This window comes from Lepisosteus platostomus, chromosome 6 (genome assembly GCF_059453375.1).
Source record: "Lepisosteus platostomus isolate fLepPlt1 chromosome 6, fLepPlt1.hap1, whole genome shotgun sequence".
NCBI classification, from domain to species: Eukaryota; Metazoa; Chordata; class Actinopteri; order Semionotiformes; family Lepisosteidae; genus Lepisosteus; species Lepisosteus platostomus.
Window position 1 is genome coordinate 32,763,975 of NC_142616.1, and position 22,090 is coordinate 32,786,064.

The following is a 22,090-nucleotide window of genomic DNA, read 5'->3' on the forward strand; positions in this document are numbered from 1 at the left end:
AAAATTCCACAAAGCAAAGAAAATATATACTTTCAGTTCTAAGAATAAAAGAAGTTTCTTTTTAATGGATGCTTGACTCATTAACCTGAAATAAAAACAATCATGTTGGGTTAAAATGTCTTGGTACACTTCGTATTTATGGAGTGTGACAGTGGACTTTGAGTGCTCTGGATTGTTGCAGGGCTCCTGCTGTATGAAACTGGTTATGCTGTGCCTGTTCTGAACTTAACTACTTAAACAATGAACAACTGAAAGCCAGAAATCTTGTTAAATTATAAAAGACATAATAATTTATGAAACTGTTCTAATGTTTCACATTTTGAACATGCAAACATACCTTGGAAAAACTCTCTTATGCCAATTCCATTTCTATAAAAATATGCTTTCATACTTGAAAAGTCATATTAACAACCCCTACCCCTAAGCAAAAAAATAAAAAAAACCTCTCTCTCATTTCTAGGTTCTATGTCACCTGTATATTTTTTGACAGTCATACTCGGGAATTTGATCTAAATATTTTGCCTTGTTACTTTCTGCTAATGCAGACACAGCACAGTATGTTCCTTCTGGATTGGCAAGTGAAATTATCTGAAGTGTATGCACCCAGTGTCTAGACAACAGTATGCATTTCAGAAAAGGATGTGAGAAAGTAAGCAAATGACTTGATCTGAAAACAAGAAAATGAAACATTTTTATTATGAATGTGAGGGGTATTAGCCATAAGAACTGTAACTGCAAGTAAGAGGTCATTATGTGGTTTTTATTAACTGATTATATGCAGCAAGTAGTTAGGGAATCATTAACAGAATCCAAGTCCCATCATTTCTTTGGAGGTGTTAAATTTTAAATTCTGTTTATACAAGACATGCCAATATACTGTACAACCATATGTGATTTGGCAAATGACAACCAAAATAAGTTTAGTAAGAAATGCCAATGAAGTTAAAAAATAATTACAATGTGAATCAAAATCTGCTATTTCTAAGAACTGTCTCAATCCACTCACATAAAAAAATAGCAGCCTATATACATTGCCTGTAAAAAGGCACAGACTATAGAATGAAGAGACCAAAAGACTTTGTGAAACATATATAAAGCATTCAAATTAATACAGCAGCATTTCCAGTTGTCCATCATATCAACACTGTTAAACACACTACAATGGAATTATTGGTTAATTATAGGATAACCTTTGTTGGCAATGAACTGCAGTAGACTACATGGAGTGAGCACAATTTTCCTTCATACCAATAAAGAACATCCTGCAGCCAACTGTTTAAAAGATACCTGAATCCAGCCAAGTGTTTAATGCGATTGCAGACTGTAGCCTAAAATAATTTGTCAGAAGTGGAAAAAGGTTCTAAAGCAGTGACCAATTTTCCCATGTTGAGCTCCTACTCCCATAAAGAAGAGACAAAAGCTAATTAAACATAATTAAGGTGATACTGTCAGACTGATGGGCAATTAGTAGAGAGCACCTCTCATGCTGAAAGGGCTTCAAACCAGAGAGGTTAGAGGTCATGTATGCCAGCAGAGATCATGCCCTTTCTAATTGACTGCAGCAAAGCAAAGAGAAGGTAAAGAAGGAAGTGGACAAGCTGGTGGAGGGGAACCTTAAGCCCACTGTCAGTTGCTCCATGGTCTGTTTTATATAGATGGTGCTATTTGTATCATTGATGATGCTTCTTCAGCATTCCAGCCTCCCCTTGATTATGTTTAGATTATTTATTATGTCTCAATATGTTTTGAGGGATAATTCTTACTACAGTTCCTGCACTGTACTTGGATGTTTGAGATGCATTTGAACAGTGCAAGAGTTTATTGATGTACAACACATATTTAACAGGTCGCTAAAAACAAAGAGTGTTCATGTACACCCTACAGTCGTTTAATGTACATGGTTTTAATCCCTGGATATTGTCTCTTCTTAGGAGATTTTTTTATGAGCAAGAGTTAGAAACAACCAATAACTACAAATACCTCAGGCTTGCCATTATCATCAAACAGATCAGTACACAATGCTTTTTATTGGTTTAATTATTATTATTGTCACTGTATAATTCAAAGGGAAAGCATTACTAATGCAATATTAATTGCCATTGTAAACATCTAACTCTAAAGGTGATTTATATGATGATCAATATACTGTATTTCTTGGTTTCTTGACCATTATTCAATTCAATTCAAAGTACTTTATTTACCCCCAGAGAGACACTTTAAGGCTCTCTCAACCTGTATGTCTTTAATGGGAGAGATGAGGCGATACTTCACTTTATATATTTTGGTGACATGCTCAGCACATTCTTTCACTGAAAGATTAATGCTTTCTATGATCCTAGAGATGTTCATCCACTTTTGGTTAATAGACTAATGATCACAGTCCTGAACAAATGACATTGATTATACATGTAGGCCTACATAAAAAGCCAGATAACCACACAGAACATTATTTACCAAAAGAGGCTCGACATATTGTGCTCATGTGTCCATTTAGGACTTTAATTGCTATTTCCATGAGGAGGTAAAGTTAATTTATAAGCCATCCATTCACTTTCTAATCTGATTATTGAGTACAGGGTTGTAGGGGAAGCCAGAGCCACCAGATGCGCCCTGGACGTGATGCCAGTCGATCACAGGGCACACACAGACACAAACACACCCTCACCAGAGCCAATTTTTAAAGACGTCAAATAACTTCCCAGCATGCCTTTGGACTATGGAAAGAAACTAGAGCAGCTGGATGAAACCTAAGTGAACATGAGGAGAATATACAAGCTCCACGCAGATAGCACCCCAGGAATCAACCCAGGGCCCCAGCGTTGCAACAATGCTAACCACTGTGCCACAGAAGGAGACATTAATGAATGAGAAATGAAGGCTACGGGAATATATCGATCTCTTGATACATGTATGAGATAAGTACTCTTAAATGCCAATACATTATTTTACAGAATACCTTTTTCCTAGCACAAAAGGTGTCCTGGAACCTTAAAGTTAACCTTAAATAATAAACTTTAAACTTTGAGGGTCACTAAAGCCCATCTTTCACTGTCTAGGCTGGCTCTTAAGAACAACAAAATAAAAAACACAAAACTAATAAATCAACTAAATTGTAGGTCAAGGTTGAAGTATTAACCTTAAAAATTCTCATGACAATTATAAAAAATTCACATGGCATCACAGTATTGACTGTGGTGGAGATCACTAAGATGTTCAAGGCAAGAGGCTAACACACATTCATGTGCAACAATTGAGAAATTCTGGCATCATCTGGATATAACGCTTCTAATACTCCTATATTATGTTAACCTCAATAACCTGGTGTCTAGTGTCAAAGTTCAATGGCATCATAAAAAATAATTTAATCTGATAAACAGCAACTCACAGACTACCAACTCAAGAGAGACCACATGAAGTGGTTGGATGAAGCACTATTAAAGTTTTTAGTGCTACGATTAGCTTAGGAAGATGGGGCTGGACAGGTTGCAAATGGGGGAGGGGTTGAATATCCCTTGTGAGGAAATTAAGAACCTTTTAAAAGGCTACAGGAAGTGCCTTCTCAAGGTTATGAAAGCCAAAATGATGTTCAGAAAATCAAGATTGCTGGTGTATGAGTAAATATGAACATCATGCACATAGAAATATAACTAGTTTTGACAGATGCTCAATTTATACATTTTATATTAAAAGTCATAACTTATTTGTATCAGAAAATAGTGAGAATACTGAAGTACACCTTGATTTACAAACATAATCAACTTTTAGTTACAGTTCACAACTGACATGAGAACTGTGAAGGCTGCACTATGATATATATGATAAATATGAAATACTGAACAGATGCATGTAAAATGTAAATTATTAAACACAGTCCAGACTAGTATAATGTTGGTACTGTGTTCATGCAAGAGAGGGTAGTCTCTTATTATTTCTGCACTCGGTATAATGAACTGAGGCACGGATATTGTGCAATTCAGGGTTAATAATGAAGGTTTCTTCATCCTAATTATCACATTTTACCTAAGATTCCTTCCTTTTACAACAGATAAGGGAAGTTCAGTTGCCCTCAATTAAACATATTTATCTCAGATTATCCCTCACTAATATTACTCTGAAAGCCCAATTTTTTTTTTAAAGATGGTCATGTGTATGAGGAACAAAGTGTCCAAATAAATCATGCCAGAAAATTAAATGATAAATCCAGGGATTTTTATCTTGGGAGTTTTAGGTCACAATTTGTGAACAATGTTTTGAATGGACATAACTAGATGTCCCAAATTCAACACATTCTTCTTTTATTAAACAGTTATATATTAGTCTCACAAGGACTTCTTCCCATATTTCAGAAGTACACACTGTTACAGAACAGTCTCTTCATAGTACTGCAGGTCTCCCTCATAACTGAACTGGAAATGCATTAAGTCCTGTAAGAGACAAAGTTTCATGAGAATACAAACTGAAAGTCACGCAGTGTTTAAAAGAACATAAGAATGTTTACCAATGACAATATCCCGAAGAATTGAATTTAAGAATTTAAATTAATTTTGTCAATGCTTTTGAGGATTTTAAACACTTGGATAAAGAGATCAATTCAATTGTATTCATTTTTATGAGGAACGTCTTTCACTCCATTACTGCTGTTGCTTGTTCAAATCAATTTGACCGAGTTAGTAAAGCAAGACCTACTGCTCCTTTCCTAAATCTAAGATGACTACCTCCTAGAATCTTAATACAGATTTTCCAGTAGTTTAGTTCTAATTACAATTTCCATATCTGTGTGAGTAAGTGAAGTAAGACTTACTGGTCTATAATTTCTTGATGAGGTTTTGTACCTTTTTTTACACATGAAAGCATTGAGCATGAGCTATTTTACAGACAGTGGGTACTATCCCTATCTTGAGAGACTGTTAGAAGAGTTCTGTTAGTGGCCTCTGGATATTAAAATCTCTTCCTTATGTTCAACTGGTACAATTCCATCAGTCCCTGTCAGAATTATCTTCAGTGTTTCTAGTACCTGTAACACTTCTGCCTCTTCTATGCTAATATTATTAAGTATACTGCAGATATTTGTTTTTTCCTCACTCTGTGGCATGTTATCAATTTCCTACTTGGTAAACATTTGAGTGAAATATTAATTTAAAAACCATTTTCTTTAATTTCTAATAAAAAAAAATGTCCCATATTATCATTAACCCTGAGACACTTTACACTACCCTACCCTTTGCAATACCAAGACTTGTTGAACAGTTTGTATTAGTCTTATAATGCTATATGGATCACTTTTTTATCTGCCAAAATAATCTCCTTGTTTATAAACTGCTACACATGTGCATGGCAGACAGTACTTTGGGTGATAACTTTAAGCTTTCAGACGTGGGTTAACATTGTAACAGGCTTAAAATGAGAATAGCTAAACATGAATTACTTTCAGTCAGCTCACTGCTAATAGGAAGCATGTAAAATGCAACAGCTGACATCTACAGAATCCTCTTTCCTTAATGTCCACAATGACCACTTGGTTTGCTCTATTGCTGCAGGCGGGGTTGAAAATAATGAGGCTGAAGAGCAGCTCATGGAATCCTAAATATTAGTGGTTGTAAATCAGTCCTTTGTGGCCTACGGGTAGCAATTATCTTTTTCTCACTAATAAATCCCTTCAGTCACAGATAAGGAGGCTTCCATTCCCAGCCCTCACGTAAAACTTCAGAAGTGGGCTTGGGGATAAGGTGGTAGGGGGGTGGAGGGCTGGGCTATATGATCATTAGATACAACACTGTAACTTTTCAGAATAAATTGCAGCTTTTCTCAATAGCCCTCATTAAACCCTTCTTCTGTGAATGCTCACTGGTAAGTGTCAGTAAAAAAAAAATGAGTCAGAGCTCAGGTAACATTTGTGTTTTATAAAAATGTTCCTCTCTCATTTCACTCTCCTGATAGTGCAAAATGTAGGCTGTGGCTTCATAGTGTTTTGTGTTCCTGGGAAGTACTATTCATTTCATATTTCCCAAAAGAACATTTTGTTGATATTTCATAATCAATGGTTTTCTGAATTACATCAGGAACAGCAAGGCATTTGGTAGTGAATAGTCAATACCTGCAGCTGTATTATATTACAGTAGCACAACTATTTCAGTTGTAATGCTGAAGAACAATACATCCTACATAAATGTCTAAAATCAAATACACTGGCATTATAGTGGAAATAGATTAACACAGTGCCAAGCATGCACTCCTTTACCTGCTCTTTTGGTAATAAATGGTTTCAAAAATATTGTACTTACACAGTGACTGCATACTTATTTGCAACAGACTGAACATCACAAGATAAACACATACCTCTGAGCTGAGACAGTATAGTACAGCTGGGTCTCAAAAGCAGCAGATCTCTGAGGAAGGGCATTTATGTGATATTTCTGGTTTATGTGTAATGATGAGTGAGGAATGATACATTTTTAAAGTATGTGAAAATTCAACAAGGATCTGTGATCATTATTTTGTAATGGTCCAACCTTTTGTTGTCATAATTAATGAAAATAATACTCAAGATAAAAAATATATTATATAGTAAATTTAATAAAAAGAAGTGACACCTTTTGTTAACATGATGCATAACTACACAAAGCAGTACACCATAAACCGTACACATCTTGAAGCCCTTCAGTAGAACTGTTAAAGTTACTTTATTTAGGAAATTAAGTCTAAAATCCTGCTATAGGCAACAGGCCTAACATGGGGACTAGCAGTGTGGCATTAAGAAGTGTAGACAAGGATTCAAATATTCTTGAACAAAATGAATTTATGGTACTCTGTAAACACTAATATTTAGTACCATGTAAAAATACTGTATCTTATATTTATGCAAGACTTCACACATAAAAATAAAACTGTTTTCCTTTCTAGTAAACGGTTATTACTTCTAAAATTATGGGAATATAAGGCTTAATGTTTTTTGTTTGTTACAGAGATGTATAATATGAAAAGAAAAAAAAAACAGTTGCTTTACCTCAGGGTATTTCGTAAGTGCTAAGCTGAAGTATACCTCAGGTGGACACCTTTTTTAACAACCAAGTGAACCAAGACTCCATTATTATGTGTAAAGACTAAGTTTAACCTCATTAAGCGTACATACACAAGATACATAATTATCCCTGAGAGAATAGTCTGCGCTAATACATATTAGAGAGATAATTAAGCAATTGAGAATGGTCATTGTGGCTCCAAGCTCCTCACTGAAAATGAACGGTTATCCAACATTAGTGTCTTTGTTTACAGCATCCACAAAACCTTTTAACAACAGGCAGGATGGTCTTGTTTAAAATGAGCATGCTCTGTGCAATAATTCAGTACTAGACTGACCCTGTGGAATTTTAAAACCTACGGCTTTAAGCCCAAGGATCATATCTGAAGCAAAAGAATGCCTATGGGCACTAATAAAAGTTCAATCTACATGACAATTCACCTGTGCAATTCAAAATGCATCTGGTTTTCAGGTAACAAGGCAATTTAAGCCATTAAGTGCTGATTGGAATTACTGTGTAAACAAAGCTTCTTCAAAGATGATGGTATTTTATAAATTACTCCTCCAGGAAAGGAAGTCTTTTTTATGTCACGACAAACAAATGCGTACAATAAACCTGTGTTATTTTTTATATTTATCTTTATAGAAGTTAAAGTTGATGAATTGTAATTATCTTCTAACAGAAGATATACAGTATGTGCAGAAATGCTGTCTGCTGGTAAAGTTACAGATATATTACTGTAGGTAAAATGTATCTTTACAGAAAAAAGGGAAGCCATCCCTATTTCAGCAGTTTGTTTTTCCATAGGACCACCATTTTGCATCACCAAATAAGTCACTGAAATGATTATTTAGAAAACTTCCCTGTGAAGCAAACTACTTGTATCTCTCCTTGTGGTGCACTTTCCAGAAATTGGAAACAGAGTTATTTTTCCAACTTTGATTGCCAGAAGCACAAAGCCACAATGTAGAGAATTTGGATAGTGAACAGAATGACCAATAGAAAACTACAGCAGTTAAATTATAGAAATGATTGTATATGAAATATGAATGTGAAATATGAAAAGGTCTTAGGATTTTAAGATATTGTCAAATATAGATATAAATATATATCATGAGACAAACTAAAAACATAGTATAAAGAATAGGCCTTACACTGTAAAATGTTGAAGATTCAGATAGAGCTTACCTGGTGTACCTAACCCACACCAATTTTGTACAGACATCTTTTACTTGAGGAATTGTTAAAAAAAAACAGAAATGTGACTACTGTCTAGGTCATCTGCAAGTCCATCTTTGAGGCAAGGGTTACAACATATAATTATTCCAATTCATTTAGCAATGGCTTATAAGGATTACATGAATAATCATTTTACAAACATAAGACAACTAAGAGCAGTTCTCGCTCTGGAAAGTGCATGCCTTTCTCTCTAGCTTTGGGCAAAACTCTCTCATATTGGAAGAAATGACTTTCAGAAAATAATATAACCACCACATTTCTTTCTTAGTACTAAGTTTCTCGCTTACACGAAATCAATGACTGTTAATACAGTCCATTAACACAAATTCAACAAGCAATCACTGGAATGTTTTTTCTAACATGTTAGGAGAGTTTCCTATCTTGGCCAGAGGCACATAGAGGAGAAAGGACAATGGCCACACATACTGATCTGTCATCCTGCTCAGTGATGTTTAGTAGTGACTTAAGATCTTCTAACCTGCCCTGATTTTCCTTGCTGTTGTAGATCAGTGAGATGGGGTGGAAAGTGTGAGTGTGTTGGGATAAGGAGGGGTTAGGGGACGCCTTTGGTCTGTCAAATGGGAGTTAATCTCAACCTGAGGCTGAACATTCAAGCTTGATCAAACTCCGAGATAGCAGTGAAAGGCACTGGAGAGGAATGAAAGATCACTCACACCTGTGTGTTGGTGATGAAAGTTAAAACTTTCTTAAGAGTGAGTATCCTCCTGAGCCCATCTCTCATTGATAAGAGGGACAACATGGTACACTCAGCCAATCTGAGATATTTGTTTTTACATTCAGTATCCTGACCATTTCACAATATAAGCTGGTAAGTGTAATAAACTGACAACACAATAAGCTTATTATTGCAATGTTATTGAGATATTAAATTATAAATAGAAAGGTTTGTTGGTTGTGTGCATAGTATTCTTCCATGGGACAAGAAAATATAAAGAGCACATCATATGGTATAATTTCATAATTTTTACGTTATATAGTATTTCAGTGTTGTTAAAACTGCAACACTGAAAAAACGGAAAAAAAAGGGAAAAGAGCTTTCATTCCAATGAAAAAATTTTAATTTACAAATAAACAGTGAAAGATACCACCATGTACAGGGTCACTCCAGGTGACTTGCCTGTGAGAGAAGCTGGCTGAGAATGAGACATCCTGGTTTAACAATCAGCAGGCTTGTCCACAGAAACCAGCAAAGAAGATTGGTCTGGTCTGGAAGAACATCTAGTAGGCAGAGATTCACCACACTAGTCCAGGTCCATCACATCCATCAGAATCATTGTTTATATTTCTCAGAATGCAGTGGCTACAGCATGAGAAATTCCAGAAATAACAAGAAATAACTGGTGCGTGTGTACAATGACTGCAACGTTCAACTACCATTTTCTGTGGGCCAGAGGCCATCTAAGGTAACTGCAGAGAAAGTGGCTTTACTCACAAATATATACAGTAGTACCCTTGACAGACTCGACATAAGACTAGCTATCTGGAGACATCAGATATGCCAACTCTTGCATTGTTCATGCTAATCATGTTTGATCTTCTAGTAGGACTGTGCAACTGATAGAATCACACTACTCCAACATGTGCAGGAACACCATGCCAAGATTCTGCTGTTCTCTGGTTTTTCTACTGATCAAACTCCAATAAAATAGTTGTGTGACAAATTTGCTACTGTGATCAAGAGGAGACGACCTCTATCAGCTGTCTATTGCTTCACAGGAACATGACACCACAGTTTAATCAGAGGTCTGTGCCTCAATGCTTCCTGGAGTGTGTTAATGCCCAGAGAAGTCAAATGCATAACTAATAATATTTTCTTTTCGACAGTGTGTTATCTTTCAAACTGAAAACTACTGTCTGACTTTTTGCATTTTTGTTATGATTCTGTTTGACATACTTCTTTCAAACATCAGAAAATCCATCCAACAGGTCACAATACAACAAGCTTTTTAAAATGAATATTACTTGCTTGACCGGTAATCCCTTTTGGAGTAAAAAGTTCCAAAAAAGAAATTGCACATAGGAAAAGAGGCAGCATGTTTCAGCTCTACGGGGTCCTTATTAGGCTACAAATGAGGAGATTAATATTATGTACAAACTATTTAATGAAATCCATTATATCCAAGTGTTGCAATTGTTTGTGCATCAGTATATACTGTAGATATTATGTGAACCTTTCTAAATGCATTTCTATTTATTTCTTTTTTAAAGTTATGAGAGTTGAAAATCTTGTACAAATTATATATGCCTAACTTATTCCCAGTTTAATGTCTTACTTAGTTTCTACTTATTATCTTATTGATATCATATTTCCAACCATCCATTTCCTCACTGCTTCTTCCATTACAGGGTTGTGGGGGAGCCGAAGCCTTTCCCAGCAAGCAACGGGCACAAGGACAGCGATGCTCAACTAGAAGGGACGCCAGTGCTTCGCAGCGCAATGGACACAAACACAGATACACACACACTCGCACTAGGGCTAATTTTTCCAGAAGCCAATAACCTACCAGTATGTTTTTGGACTGCAGGAGGAAACTCACACAAACATGAGGAGAACATACAAACTGAACACAGAAAGCACCCCAGGTCTGGAATTGAACCCAGAGACCCAGCGCTGAGAGGCAGCAATACTAACCACTGTGCCTCTGTGCTGCCTTGATACCCTATTCGATATATAAATTCAGCATTATATTGTATGTGTCACAGGAGAGTTCAAGCACATTTTTTAAAGCACTCTGTGGATGAGCTCAAACCAATAATGCTTTATTTGATTGTGGTCTTATGCAGCCAGCATATTAGGTTACATGCAGTATGACACCATAATAAGATTCAGAATCCTTAATTATTTCCCTCAAAAGACATAAAAGCCATAAAAATATTCATATGATGTTAACCTAAACTCTAATCGTAACCCATTATCTAACCCTTATCCAAAATGTCACACTAGCCACAACTCTAAACTTACATTATGTACATCAAAATATTATGTTGGTCTACTTTTATGAACATCTATGTACCTGCTTTGTCTTTTGGAATAATACTTGGAGACATATATGAATTTTATAATGCTGTTTGCAGCTTCTACTAACATGTTATGCTAGCCACAAAAGACTGCAATTGAATAAAGATTCACAAACCTCTGTCATTTATAGAGCCTGCATATGATTTTTTTCTTTAGATGTTGATGACAACAGTGTTGTCAAAGCAGTGCAAAGTAATATGATATTTCTATGAATGTTGTAAAATTTGAAAATGTCACATTTTAATTTTTTGCATCTGCAATCTCTGTATTGCTTGAATTGATCTTTCAATGTTTAACCATGAACAGTTATTAGCCAAGATAGTAAATACATTTCATATATGGGCTATTTGTAAACATCTCTTTGGTCATTACAAAGTAAATGACCTTTTTATAAATCTTTTATAAATAAATCTTTTAACCAGAGCGTCCCTGATGAAGACTCACAAGAAAAATCAATTTTAACTTTAAAGAGAACTGATCAAGAAAAGCTCGAGCAGAGTGTCAGGTACACCAATCACAAATAGTATTTTGACTTAATGGAAATTGCACCCTGTGAGAAAGGCCCCTTTTCCATTTTTAATAACTCATCTTAACCTAGGCATGAAGAGCCAATCATAAAGGTCTTAAGTCACGAGATGCATGAGAGTAAAATAGAACAAATTTCCTGATCCCTGAAATTTTGCAAGGTGTAAACCTTGACACCTCAAAACTGACCTTGAAGCTAAAAGGTGTTAGTAACAGCAGCCAAAGCGCTGCACAGCATGTGACTTGAAAAGAGCAGCGAAATAAAGAAGAAGCCCTTTTCTAACTACACACAGGAAAATATATAAAAAAGTATCACGTGAAGGTATGTCAGAGTGTAAAATGAGCAGAAAAGCATTTCACACAATTAAGTGTATTCTAGTCACATGCTGAAATGTAGTACACAGAGGAACATAAGTCAGTGCATACCTGAAAAACAAACATGAATTCATCTAGTTTTAAAACTACTACTTTTCTAATCTACATTTTCAAACGTATTTCCAATTTTGGTAACAATTTTTAATGCTGCAATCTGAACCTAACATTAAATGTTTATTTGATATGTTTTTTTACATTCCATCCCCAAACAAGTAGAAAAATAAATACAAATAAAATAAGCAAAAAATGACAGCTTTTACCTCTAAATCCACGCACCCATCTATCTTCAGTCTGTTTATCTAACAGTAAGGGTCACTGCCTTATGGCTAAGAAAATGTATTTTTACTTACAAAAAAAGTTTTAGATGTTATCTGTCCTGAAACAGCCTAAGAGACAGAGAGAGCAGTTGACTCTCTAGGCCAGCAAAGGCAGTGCCTTAATACAGCTCTAAATATCGATGAAGATTTAGTCCACTGGGAACAGCAATGCATTTTTATTTTTATAGATCAAACCCCAGAAAAGCATTCCTAAGAACCTTACAAAGACAATGTGCACACTTGCTCTAATAACAGAGAGGGGGGACAATTGTTTAACAGCTTAATGCTGTCAAAGGTCACCCTTCACAGACAGATGATGAAGAGCTTCCATAGCTGACTTCAGTCTAAGCTTGCAAATTCCCAATAAAGATGTCAGGGTGAACAGGATCTGTCTGTTTTTTGCTTTCATCTCACCCCAGCTACACTGGTTTGTGCGCAAATCCTGCTGCAGCTGGCAGTATAGACCACTCTTGAAACACAGCACATCTGTTTCTGGGTCCTGGAGAGAGGGATTAAAAACTTGGGTTGAAAGAAACTTGTGGATGGCAAGAATTAGCTACTAATGAAAACTTCATTACATTTCACTCTCCTTTTTGGTTCATGGTGTCTGATTTGTTACCTCCCAATATGCATGCAATATTTAAGTGCCTGCTGTCATGAAAACAAAATAGAAGTGTCATTATGAGTTTTTTTTTTAAAAGGCAGCAGATAAACATTCTGCATTAAATTAACTTGTCCCCACAGCTTGCAGATCTCCAATTCAGAAAGTATACAGTCAGGTGATACAACACTTCTTTCTGAAGCACACGTCATTTATATATGACACTGCCTATCTCCTGAGCACAGTAGTGCAGGAGAAGCTGTATCAGACTGATTGGCAGCGTAGGCTTCATGATACAGTACAAAGTTTTTTCCCCCAGGTCTGCAAATGAGTACAATTTTCCATGCTATCCAGTAGGGATAAAATCCAGCCGAATTCTGTGTTCAAATTTAGCCAGTATTACAGTGGATTATTTAAGTGACTAATTAATTAGTTACCTCTAAGATCATAACAACAGGGCATTGTATTGGTTGGTGGGCTTACGAAAAAAAAAAACTTTAGTGTTCATATTAAACATATGCTGACTGAATTATTTTAACAACCTGAAAATAGAAACATTTGTGTTTACTGGTCACAAGAAATAGATTTTGTCAATTTTAAACAGTGACAGTTCTGCTCTGAAAAACTTGGAACATTTTGCTCTGCATTTGTTTTTAAATGCAATGCGAACACACTGCCTTTGGTGAGAAGACCTTATCACAAATACTAGTTTCTACATTTTACAACTCTAGCAAGAATGCATGACATGATTCTTTTTTGATACAGGTTTTTAACATAGGAAAATGTACTACTGTACAGGAACAAAGAGTCACCACGAGCTATTTTTTTATTTAAAGGTAGGTATTGTGTCCACAGTGACATACTGCCTTAAAGCGTCTGGGTATTGGGTTTGATTCTAGACTTTTATTCTCATTTGCAGGGTTTTAGCTGAGTGCTAGAATTTCCCCCAACCCCTCAAAGACACCCTAACTAGGTTAACTCCCATCCCAGAAATTATAGGGGAAGTACAGAAAACACATTTTCATTTAATCTGAATAGATATTCCATGTTTATCATTTGATCATTTAGTATACAAAAGCAAATTAAGAAATTTCATAATTGTAAACTATATAAAGAGATACTGTAGCACTGCATTTCATTAATGTTACTAATTTTCCCATCCACAGTTCTTCTCAATTGTAAGAAAAACATCCAGTAAGGTAAATATTCGGAGTATGTTAAGTGGACTGCCTGAGATGTGATGACATTCTACTGGGTTCAACTAAATCAAACCATGGAACATTTTGTGGAGAGTGGTTAAGATTCACATGCCTACATTTATTTCTGTTTCAAAATCCTTTTCCATATGTGTGCTACAAAACCAGGAAATCCTAATTTAGTAAGTAATCTTAAAGGATATTAAAAATGTTTCTAGTAGTTTACTCTAGTAGTTACAGCAGCTATGTAAATATTATCAACAAAATATAAGACGCATGACTTGTTAAACACAGGGATTCAGCTTGATAATATTGTACACTTCAAACCTCATATACTGTTTTATTTAACTTTGTGTCTTCAAGATGGCACGTAATGAGGTTAATGTACAGCAGTGCCATGAAAAGTAGAGTTAAATAACAGTTATGGAGTGCAGTGAAATTGGTTTTGACATATGTTTTATAGCTGTGAAGCTGCTGAAAGTCATAAGAGATGTGTCATGGCTTGGTAGGTAAGAAACACCATTTTCCTTTTGGCATTCCAGCTCATAAGGTCTACTGAACACACAGGTCTCTAAATTCAAAGAACTATCTAAACTGCTATAGGAAACAACAGAGATTTAGGAACCTAGGTGTGAGGTATAAAATATAGAGGTGAGGTTTGGCCAGTGAATAAGAGCAAAAACCATGCAGCTGAACTCAGACAACAGTGAATAGAGGATAAGAAGGTTACATCACTAAACACAGATTCAAAATAAATGAAAAAGCAACAAGAAGGAAGCAACTGTTTTACGTGTTAAGTGGATGGGATTGTTAAGATGAATACTAGGGCTACACACAGGAATAAAGGGTAGACTAAGTGCATTAAATAACACAATGGAGGTAGTGAATGAACAAAAAGAAGCAGGATGGGAAATAAGGATTAAGATAAGACATCAACAAGCATCTTTATCATGGCAGATTTAAACAATTACTGTATATTTCAAACTGGGAGACTGAACACAATGTTATATTAAACAAGCATGTTGGCGGACAAGCAAAAAAGGGTGTGGGTAAAGTATTTCAGTGATCTGCTAGGGGCAAAATCAAGACGTGAATCAGTTCATGGTCTATACTCTGCATTTTACGTGTAGCAGAGAAGAACACGACTGAAATTGTTGAACCAATAAATGCATTTTGAAAGATAGGTGCTCCTGTTAGAATTGTTCAATGCATTATTACAATTGTATTATAACAGAGGTGATTTCAGCAGTGAAAGTAAGATTGAAACTCTGATCAGAAGAAACTGTGATCGTGACATAACAAGATCTCTTTGTTAAATTAGCTCTCTGGCTGAACCTTATATTTTAACCACAGTAGACCTGTTATTGAAAAGCTGAATAATTAAACCTTCAGTTTGTCTTCATCCAGAAATTGGATTATTTCAGTTTCAGATCATCCTGTAGAGTCCAAGAATGGTCTGGACGAACTGGCACGTGAGGCAGCTCTAGTTAACAAGAGGTGTTTCCAGGATATTTCACCACACTCTGTAAGTACGTGCAAATTGCTTCAACAGTGCTGTCGCTGTAGGGATTAGCAGCATCATTAGGCAACTGAAAATCGCCATTACAACGTGTGTCATAGAGAATCACCATCACCTCATTAAAAACCTGAAGCCAGCATGCCTTTTTCACAGCTATAGCTCATTAAAATCCAATTGGTTAATGGGCACACACTAAGATCACAACCTCATGCTGACATGCCCTGTCAACCATGATTAGGTTGCCTCATTCCTCCTGTAAGATCGCAGTGACGTCCCTAATAACGAACGGATGAGTTATGATAGGTGTGCACAAAACCCCATCAATTCAAAAAGCTCTCCAATGAAACTGAGAAACCCTTACCCCTCTCTCCATGTAACTTTCACATAAAACATTTATAATTCATAAACTAAGTTAGCGAAAATTTTCTTTCAATTTATCTCAGCCCTCATTTGTTTACTTTGATAATAGAAATTAAACAATTTGTGTGAGTCTCAGAGGCAGACTAATCACAAGAAGGATTGCTTCTTTATGTTTATTTTAAAATTGCTTAAAAGTTTTCCAGCTGAACTCTTAAGAAAGTGTCTTAGGATATTCGATACTGAGCTTAATGCCTTAAACACAAGGCACTGGCCTGCTTCCCCAATCTAAGTTAATTTACTGAAGCTAAAAGCAATAACAGCACATTTCTGCTCTGCTAATAAAGACAAATATCTTGTTCAATTTGTTGAAAAAGAATTTATTTAAGAATACTAATAACATATTTTTACTAATTATGCTTTCCAAAGAACATTAAGCAAAGTTGAGATTATTTTCCCATAAATTGTTCTGTTTATAACCATATAATAAGTGTTTTTGTATTCATAGGTACATCATATTTAAAGTTAGATCTCAGCAGGCTGCTCATTAAGGGTAACAGGCACAATTCAGAGAAGACTGCAACTCCTCTCCTGGAATAATGTATGGATAAATACTCTTCTACAGTATGGAAAGTTGTAGACAATGCAACAATACAGAATACAAAAAGTCATATCACATTTAGAGGTAATGGTATATATTTATTTAGTATAGATACTATATACTAAGCATTATAAATACATTATGGTCAGAAAATGTTAAGTGATTCAGATCTGTAATACATGATACATGACTGTAGTCACTCAATATATATATATTTATTTATTATATATATACTGAGTTAACAGTTCTTTCTAAAAATGTCTTATATCTTATATCAGAAGATGAGATAATTGAGATTGATAAATTTATTTCATACAACAGTTCAATGTACCCATAGTTTTAGGCTCTAATATTTTACACTCTAATATCCATTCTGTAGTTTACAGTCAGTCAATAGCCAGCCATAATCTGATGAACAATGCACTCTACCTATGATCTGTCACAGAAATTCACTTTCACAAAAACTCTTACAAATAACAACATTGCAGTTATGTTCTAGAGATTACATATTGAAGTACACTAACATATTCTACATTAACCTGAAGATGAGATCATAAAACGTATAGTATGAGAGTGTTTGTCAAGCAGTTTTGAAGTTCCCAATATTCAATCTAAGTGCAGTTTGATTTTTGTTATTTTATCAAATATAATACAGTAATACAAAGGCAGAAACACACACAAGGGGGAAATCACTAGAAGTCAAAAGGTGACAGCAATTTGTTCTGAATTGCCCCAGTCAGTTTCCTCTTACCTCTGGGCGAGGAGGTGGTGGGGAGCGGGTCAATAAAAGTCCCGCCACTCGTATTTTAGAACTTATCTTCTATCTGTATCACTCTTTGTATGCGCAGAAGAGAGAGAATCTGATAGGTGTGCACAAACACACACATGGCTTGACTCTGGGCAAGTCCTGCAGGCAGCGGGAGTGGGCAGGGGAGATGACCCCGAGGAAGAGGGGTCGCAGGAGACACTGTGGTGTCCCTTTGACACTTGGGAAAGTCCTGCCAGAGAAACCCGGTCTGCACTCCGTCCTCTCTCACTTGATCAGCTAGGAGACATGGCAAGTTTAAAAGCAATGGCAATCCTATGGCACATGAAGAGCACTTTTGTATCTTTCTCTCATATTTCACTTTATGCCCCCCACACTTGATGTAGCAATTGTGCTTGCTGGAAGTCACATTGAACAGTTGGCTTTGAATTCAGCCTCCAAAATAATAAACCATGCATACAGTACCTTCTCCAAATGACTGCATCTGGCACAGCGCATTAATAGGAACTGTTTTTTGCTGCCTATGATAAAAATTACAAAGAGCAGCACTAGAACTATCCAAGTTCTAGAACACAGATAAATAGTATGGTATACAAAATGAAAAATGTGACAAATACTTCTGATTGAAGGAACCTGGAAATCCAGGTATATTTAAGTATTTACTGTACATGTGTTAAATATCCTGTCTGGTTTTGAGTATTGTGGACTTGAGGCTATGTACTTATATGGGAGGAGAGGTAAAACACAAACAGTATGCTCTCATAAAGACTGGAATCTTTGAGGTGTATTCTCAGTCACAAAGGAAGCTTATCCCTTCCACAAGGTCTTTACAAAAAGGAATAATAAACCTTTGATTTTTTACAAAGCTTAGGTAACACATGTTTCCGCTATTAAGCAACAACTGCTGTAACTACACTATGTTAGGGTTCAGTCATTTTGTGGGCTGGTAGTAGGAGTTGCATTTAACTATTGGGACCAAAGTTAGTTTACCGTTTAAAGTCAAGCTAAAATTATTTTTAGTCTTTTATCTACAAAGGGTTGCAGGTTTTTCGCATAATGTCAAGATTTTATTTTAAACTCAAAGAGCAAAATTATGCACGCCCATAACTCCACAGCATTAAACCAAAACTTTCCTAGCACATTTTATAAAATAGACATTAGCTCTTCCAGCCTGTACCTTTTACAACTTCTCTCAAACACACTACAGTGCATTGGCTTGTCTTTCCTGATTGATCAGCAGTATGTGTACTGAGCTCCTGTCATATGATGGCCATTCTTCACATTGTTTCTGCACTTCTTTCCTATGACTCATCATGCAATTTCTACAAAGAAACTCAATGGCACAGAAGTATAGATGACATTTTTGGCTTCATCAGTTTATTTTTCTCACAGAAACAAATACTGTCAGTTTACTTAAAAAAAGATTAAGTGCATTAAGAAAACTCTCTCTGAAAAAAATCATAGATTAAATTATTCCTTCTTTTCCTCTTTAATGGCCCCAAAATAGTGAGCAGTTTAAGAATATGCCTTGCCAACCAAGACTCTTATTTTCATTAACAAAATTCAAATGATAGTTTTAAGCACTTCTGTAATCTCCAGGCCAAAGTTTTTCACTGTCCTTTTTTTAAAAAATGCAATTGCCATTTAATCTTCCAAGACCTTCAAAAAGTTTCTTTTTAACAGGATTTACCCACAATTCTCTTTGCCTATCCCCCCCACACACTGTATAATTTATAACACTAAGCTCTTTCAATACTCCAAAATGCCAGATAAACTTTTCTCATTTGCCCCTAATTTGGTCACGCAAGATAATGCCAACATCTGAAGGCTCTTTAAACTGCTTTTAAAATGCATTCCTGAAAGAGCCACCAATGCCACCTCTGCTCCTTGTCAGCTTCCATAATTATTTCCAATCCAAAGCTGCCCTTAATGTGCTTATTAATCCGCCCTTCTCCTCAGTGTGAAGCACATTCAGCTCTATTAATTTTTTAAAACCCCCTTTTTGTGGGGCTGCAGATGCTTGGCTATTGCAGAGAAAGCTATTAGAAGTTAACACCTCTTTCTCCCCAGGGATTGGCATCATCTCCTTTCTCCCTAATGCCAGCCTCTTTCAGGAGTGCCAGCTGCTGAGCCTGGCGTTCACAGAAGCTCCCTTTCTTTCTCAGCTGCCAGCTTCAGTTTTTAAATACACACAGATATACATTTAATTTAAGAAAGCACGATCACCCAAAACACAAATGTATTTCTGCTAGGCACTTGGCACTGATTAGCCTTAGATTTTCATTAAAACACTTCATTTGGCTTATCATCGTCATTATCATACAGTATATGATAAACATATGCTGAATTATTTTAAATAAGTAGTATTTGTTTATGGACCCTGAACAGAAATGCTGCTCCTCTATTCAGTTACATTTTCAGTTACAAGTTTATTCTTTTATTTTGCTAAACACCCTCTTTCTCATGTGTGCTTGCAACAACAATATCATTTCAACAATATCATATTTTTAATTCTCTGATTCCTCTTTCATCCCTGTTAGGGTATTGGGAAGGACTGCACACTGTTTATCTGGGATCTAGTCTTTTAAAGGTGAGCTGTGAAATGTGGGCTTTTGGAGTTAAGGAGCAGGGTCTCTCTGTGTCAGACTCAGCACACAGAATGGGAGGGTCTCATGCCCTTTGTACACATTCACCTTGCCTTGTGGTGGAAAAGAAAAAAAAGGTCTGTCTCACTCTTTTCAGAGAAAAATCTCAATTTAAAAGGAGAAAAAAACAGGCTACAAAACATATAAAGTGTTTGTCTCCCTCTTTGGAGGGAGAAAGGAATATTTAGAATAACAATCGTTATGGTCTGTTAAAGGGCAGGAGAACACGTTACGAGCTAAAATGCATATATTGCAGCAATAAGACAATTTAATACTGCTCTGAGATGTGATACAGTTTTTCTTAATGTGCTTGTCTACAGAAATGTCCATTTTGTATAAGGGCTGGCACAGTTTGAATGTCCTTTAAAGGAAGTGGCCTTGCTTTTCTTCTAGTTTTGGATTAATTTGTATGAGTGTGTGTTTATGTACAGTATGTGAAGAACCCCATTCTCACAAAAAGCACATATAACTATCCCAATCATAATGCCTAAAGAGAGCACTACAACCTGCTATGACTAAATTATCAAAGGCACCTTAACAGAGGTATGGAACTCAGAAGTATACAATACTCTATATTGCATTTATGTATTAAGTGAGCTTAAAACTTATTTTCATGAAAAAGACTACATAAATCTACAACAGCATTTCTATTATGTAAACCAAGTATTCACAAAATATTACACAGATTGTTTAAATCCATAACTACGCTGTTAACTTAATGGTCCATTCCTCAGTGCGATCACACATATTGATTTAATATAGAACATACTGCGTTATTTTCTCAAAAGGATTTGATCTCAAATTCTATTATTAATAATCTGACATGGGGAATGGAGAGAAAATAGTTAGTGAACAAAACTAATCAAACATGGGGACTAGTGTAAAAAAGGACAAAGTGAGTAAAGCAATATCAAGAGTATGACTTTCATACAATCATCTTGACCCTTAGTAAAAAAGATCCAAATTAGTGTTGAAAAAACCAAACCCCTATGGCTTGAGTTCAGAGAGGGGGCATTCTGGGATACCACAGAATGAGTTTGAGTAGTGGACTGGTATTGCAAGAATTTTTTAATTTCCTGTTACTCAATAATTCTGTTCTCGTTAGGTCTTGGACAACATCCTGCTTGGTGTGTTTTTGTGATTACTTAAATCCAACATAGAGATACAGACAAGATTTGTTAAAAGCTTCAAAATAACCTTTTCTTTAAAGCTTTTACTTTTAAAACTTTTGAAAGAGGAGTATATCATCACAGAGGCAGAGGGGAGTATATAATTTTGGCCTCTTTGGGCTATTATAAAAATGAGATCTTAGATAATTATTCTAGGACACCTTGGTTCTAGTTCAGTACCTCACAACAAGCTGGGTGTCATTCAACTTTGGTGTCAGTTTGCGGCCTTGCTGCTGACATCTCACCAAAACAACAAAGATCAGAGAAGGACTGAAAGCTGTTTTTTTTAATTGCATTATATGTGATATTTTATAAACAGCAATGTGGCAACACAATACCTCAATGAAAGTGTAATATGCAATGATAAATTGTGAAATCAACAATGACCACTTCTAAAACTCTAGAAATTGCAAAAGTATTACTATCATCTAATACAACTAGCTGAACCAGAAAAAACACAATACTTCACATAGCATCTTGAAAATAGGACATACTACACCACAAAGAGGCAAAGAAACACCAGCAGATCTTTCAGTGCCATTTTCCAGAGAGGTGGTCCCGTGTAAAGCTTCAATTCAGTGCTCATAATAACGTTTCATAAGCATAATTCAACGCATGTATGATTGACCAATACAAAATGCTTTAGCAAGATGGACCACTGGGGACCCTTGCCAAAATACTTTTTAGATGTCTTCCAAAATTCCTATAATTATTCCCAAAA